Genomic DNA, 5,145 nt, shown 5'->3' with positions numbered 1-5,145 from the left:
GTGCCATGACATTCCCTTTCATTAGATTGGAATCTTCCCAGAGAGGTACCAAGGCCCTTCATGGAAACAGATCCTAGGATAGAAGCTCACCAGACCTTCAGACATATCTAGAGAAGGCCAAAACTAAGAGGTTCAACACGCTCAGATTCTAGTGAATTAAGATGAGACATTTATTAGTTTTTGTTTGTTTGTTTAATCAGTGCAGAGTACCTCTCCTCTACTCATCTTCATTTACTAACACTACCCTTCTGCTTAGGGAAACTGCCCTTCCCTCTTCCCAATCAGCTGTTGTTGGACTGTCAATTATAGTACAGGGATACTAGCCCACAGGGATAGGAACACCACCCTGTTCTGGTCAATCATAGTACTTCATTGCTCTGGTAAAAGGGATTGTTCTAAAGGATGAGTAAAGGCCCCATAATAGGGCAATCAGAGTTCTTCTTTGAGATTTTTTTCAGGAAGACCACTCCTTCATTCTTGAGGTATAAAATAAGTTTGTAATCTGGGCTTCTATGTGAAAGATACTTGGAAAGAAGAAAGTCTAGAAGAATTAAGCAGATGAGAGATGAATGATATGAAAGAGAATGAGTCCTGGTCATCTCAAGCTGGAAATTCTCTCCCTGAAATACCTGAAGTGATCTGCTCCCCACAGAAATTCCATTAGTTCTACAACATGCCCCATTCTTTTCCCATTAATTCTCATATTTTACTTAGGGAGTTTGAGTTGGATTTCTGTCAGGTATAGGAAAAAAAATTCTGACTATTGCAAATACAAGCATGCCAAAGTGATAAAATATCTCTTTTGTTTTTAAATGATCTGCCTTTTATTCATAATAGGAAAATGACTTAAAGTAAAAAGAGCTAAAGTTGCACATATTTAGAGTTATCTAATAAGTGATCAATGTGCGATATATAACTTGTGGTTACTATGATCTTGTGATTCACAGATTGTACAAGAAAAGGAAATTAGATTTTCAGAGTTGTTTGTAATGGGAAAAATTATGGAAAATGTGTGCTTTGTTTCTTGGAATAAAATGGCAACTTTAAAAGTTACTCAGCTTTACTATTTTCTCTTGCAACTTCAATTTGAAATTTTGGTTTAAAAAAAAAAGAATGTATCTATAATTGTGCCATCCAGAAAATAAGAAATATAGTATACATGAAGTAATGAAACTCTTTGAGAGTTCTTTACTACTGAATAATACTATGCTCTGGATTTAATAATTTTCTATTGACTTTAGAATGAAACATGAACAAAGATTTAACTCTAACACATTGAATCATTCTTTTTTCTAACAACCGATCAGTATTAACTGAAGAATGATATCTCACCCAAATATAAAGGTTCTTATAAACAATGCTGTATGAAATGTGTAAAGTATAAAGGTGTCTAAAGAAGACAAATTACTTAAATTCATCAGCCAAGATTTATTCTGTCAAATGAGAAAGTAAGAGTTTGACAATCTAACTTATACTAGACATTGCCTTTTTAGATGTGTTTACGAGTGTGAACACTTTGATTTCCCAATCAAAAGGAAAAAAAGGGGAAATGGGGAAAGGGGAAAAAAAGGAAGCACCACGCTCGTGCCTTTCTCTCACAGACATAAAGATCAGATCAAAGTATGACCTACTCCTAAAGCAGCAGCAACTAGAAAAAGAGACATTACCTTGGAATCCTCAAGGACTCTTTCTTTGGAACCTAAGAGATTTTATAGGCAAATGACATTGTTTCAGGTTAAATATAGCTTTTCTGTTTCTCCTTTGAGATTCTATCTGGAAAATTCTTAGTATAGTACTTGTTACATTGTAAGACTAACTAGTTCTCTTCCAATTGCTCTCTCCTTTAGCATTTTGGGATTGGTAAAATTTACTACTTGGTTTTACTAAGTTTGTATCTATGTAATAATACTACATCAGATACCTATTGTCTTGTTTGCCCAACATCCAATCTTTCTCTGGGAGCTGTTTCTCACATTTACCCACTATGGTGGATGAAATGATTCAATCTCACCCTTCCCATTCCTCTACATCCCACTCTGACTATAGCCTCACTGTGAGCAGAAAGTATTTCTCTGCCCCTTGACTTATTGTTTAGCCATGTGATTTACATTGACCAACGGCATTCGAGTAGAAGTGGCAGCACTAGGATGGTTCTGAGTCTAAACTTCAGAGGCCTCCCACGAGCCCTGGCTAGCTTACTGGCCCCAGAGAGGATGACCAAGGTGTGGAATACAGACATACTGGTTACCACGGCCTGAAGTAGAGCTGCCCCAGCTAAACAGCATATCATGGAAATAAATGACAGTTGTTTTAAACCACTAGTTTGAGATGTTTGTTATACAGCATTAAAGTGATAATAGCTAGGTGATACACCTGTCACCCCACTCCATTCCCAATCATATGGTTCCCACCAAACTTACCAAGTTCTTATAAGATCTGTAATATCTTTTTACAAGATGCTGTCATAGGTTGGCCCAGAGACTGACTGGGCTACTTAAAACTCTTCTCAATATTCTGAACTCAGAGGGAGAACGTCAGGCATTCTTTCTATGGAGAAAGTCTAAGGTGTAAAACCTGGGAGTTATCATCAGCCTGTAGAGAATGTACATTTGCAGAGAGAAAGAAAATGAGTCAGGAGGCAAAGAGCGACACCTAGGAGCTTTTTTAAAGTCCCTGGTTGGCAGTTTTTATTATGGCTCTGTGGCATCCTTACCCTTCCTTAGGTTCTCTGAACCAATAAATTCTCCTTTGTTTGACTAAACTATCTGGGTTGGGTTTAATTACAATCAAAGGAGTATGGGCACATACACATTTTTTCTTTTTTTTATTGTGGTAAAAGACACATAGCATAAAATTTACCATCTTAACCATTTTTAAGAATGGAGTGCAGTGGTGTTAACTATATGCATGTTATTGCAAAAGAGATCTCTCGAACATTTTTGTCTTGCAAAACTGAAATGCTGTATCCATGAAACAATTCTTCTTTGTTATCTCCTCTCTACCCCTGGCACTACCATTCTACTTTCAGTTTCTATGAGTTCAATTACTTTAGATACCTCATAGAAGTGGAATCATTCAGTATCTGTCTTTTTGTGGCCAGTTTATTTCATTTAGCATCATGTCCTCAAAGTTCATCCATGTTGTAACATCTGATGGAATTTTCTTCTCTTTAGACTGCAAAATGTCCCCATTACATGTATATGCCACAATTTCCCTATTCATTCATCCATTGATGGCTATTTAGATTGCTTCTACCTCTTGGCTACTGTGAATAATGCTGCAATGAACATATGTGTGCAAATACACACTTATTTTCTTAGTGGATTCAAGCTAATAATTATTTATGCAATCTCTGCTTTTGTACTTTGGAAGGAAAAAAAATGAAAGAAATATGGATAACAATAAAAATGGTTTGGGGACATGACCACCCAGCAGTGAAACATACTCCTGAGCTTTCCCACCTCAGGGCCTTTGCTCATACTATATCTTCTACCCGTCAATATCCCATTCTACCCATATTTTAGGGGCTATCTTAAATGCCATGTCCTCTATGGAGCTTCTAAGATGCACCCAATGGAGAATCACCTTCTTGAGCATGAACCTCCATGAAGTGTGTTTGCCTCTCTATGTCTCTTATCATGTTTTACTTAGTTCATTGTCCATTTTTCTGTTGCAATCTTTCTAAAGAAAAAGTGTCTAATTTAAATTATCTGTATTTCCCCAATTACCCTTTCAAGTGATAACAGGCACTGAATAAATATTTGTGAAATTGTGTGGTTCCCCCCCAAAACCCCTGAGTTAAAATTAGATCTTTTTGTTGTTGTTGTTGAAGTAAGCCCATTTATTCTAATTCACCTACTTTAGACAGGAAGTTCATATTTCAATCATTGCTCATCATTTGACTGAAATTAAACCCCTAAGTTAGAATTTGATGAATGACTCAGTCAGCTAGTTTTTTTAAAGGTCAAGGTATTCATTGCCAAAATGTCAACAGGTTGAACGTCATCATCCCTTAGGTTAAGGTCTATGTTAGCATCAAGATTCTTTAGCTTTGTGATATAGACAGTTAATTATTTTTCTAACTATAAATAAATGCATTCCCTGGTAATCTTCTTTGGATAGTTGGTAGAAAATTTGCCTTGGTCTGTTTTTCCTGATATCTTTGCATAGTAATGTTTTGGGCACAGTCCTAGAGCTTCCCCCCATTTCGATCTCTAGTTTATTTCTACTTTCTTGTAATCTCACTCATATTTGTGGCTTTAAATTCCATCTATGTGCAGGTGACACTCAAAATTTTATATCGCACCTGTTTCTCTCTCCTCTGAATTTCAGCCTGATGTGACCAGCTGCCTACTGAACATCTCTGTCTGGAGGCATATTAAGCACTCTAAACTTAATATGTCCCAAAACAAATTCCTAATTCCTTTTCCCATTCCTCTGCAAAATATTTTCCTCTTCAAGTTTTACCCCATCTCAATGGCCTCCCCACCCAATCTTTCTAGTTGCTTAGGCCAGAATCCCTAGAGTCAAATCATTGTCATTCCTCTATTTAAAACCCTCCAATGGAGGTTGGCTCCAAGATGGCAGAGGAGTAGGAAACCTTAGTTTTGTCTGGGCCCAGGAATTCAGTTAGATAGGTATCAAATCATTCTGAACACCTGTGAACTCAACTGGAGATCAAAGAAAAGAATTGCTGCAATTCTACAAGTAGAAAAGCGACCACTTTCTGCAAGGTAGGAGGTGCAGAGAAGTGAATCCAAGGTGATATGTTAGAAGATAAACCACAGGGGGAGGGAGCCTCCAAAAGCTGACTATCGGAAAGTGATATAGCAGTGGAGCACAAAATCAAAATTTTTAGAAGTCTGCTCTGGAAAGGGATGTCCCTGCCTGAAAGGTGCTCAGGTGGCAAAGTGCAGAAGAAACCTAGGTGGGACAGTGTGGTCTCAGGATCCCCAGGGTATTAGGAAGACTGGGATTGCCTGAGTGTGGTGGAGTTCCCAAGCATTGGAACGGGGAAGCCGGGTGCAATCAGTGAGCCCAGGAGTGCGCTCTCAGCTCAGTGTTGCCATAAACCATGACCTGGGCACAGTTGGGCTGGGCAACCGGTCTCTGAGCAGGGGCCCAGTAACTGGAAGGACTGTGACA

This window comes from Ursus maritimus, unplaced genomic scaffold (assembly GCF_017311325.1).
Source record: "Ursus maritimus isolate PB19 unplaced genomic scaffold, ASM1731132v1 scaffold_12, whole genome shotgun sequence".
In the NCBI taxonomy this organism is placed as follows: Eukaryota; Metazoa; Chordata; class Mammalia; order Carnivora; family Ursidae; genus Ursus; species Ursus maritimus.
The sequence above is the reverse complement of the archived record's forward strand: the minus strand, read 5'-3'. Positions refer to the sequence as shown.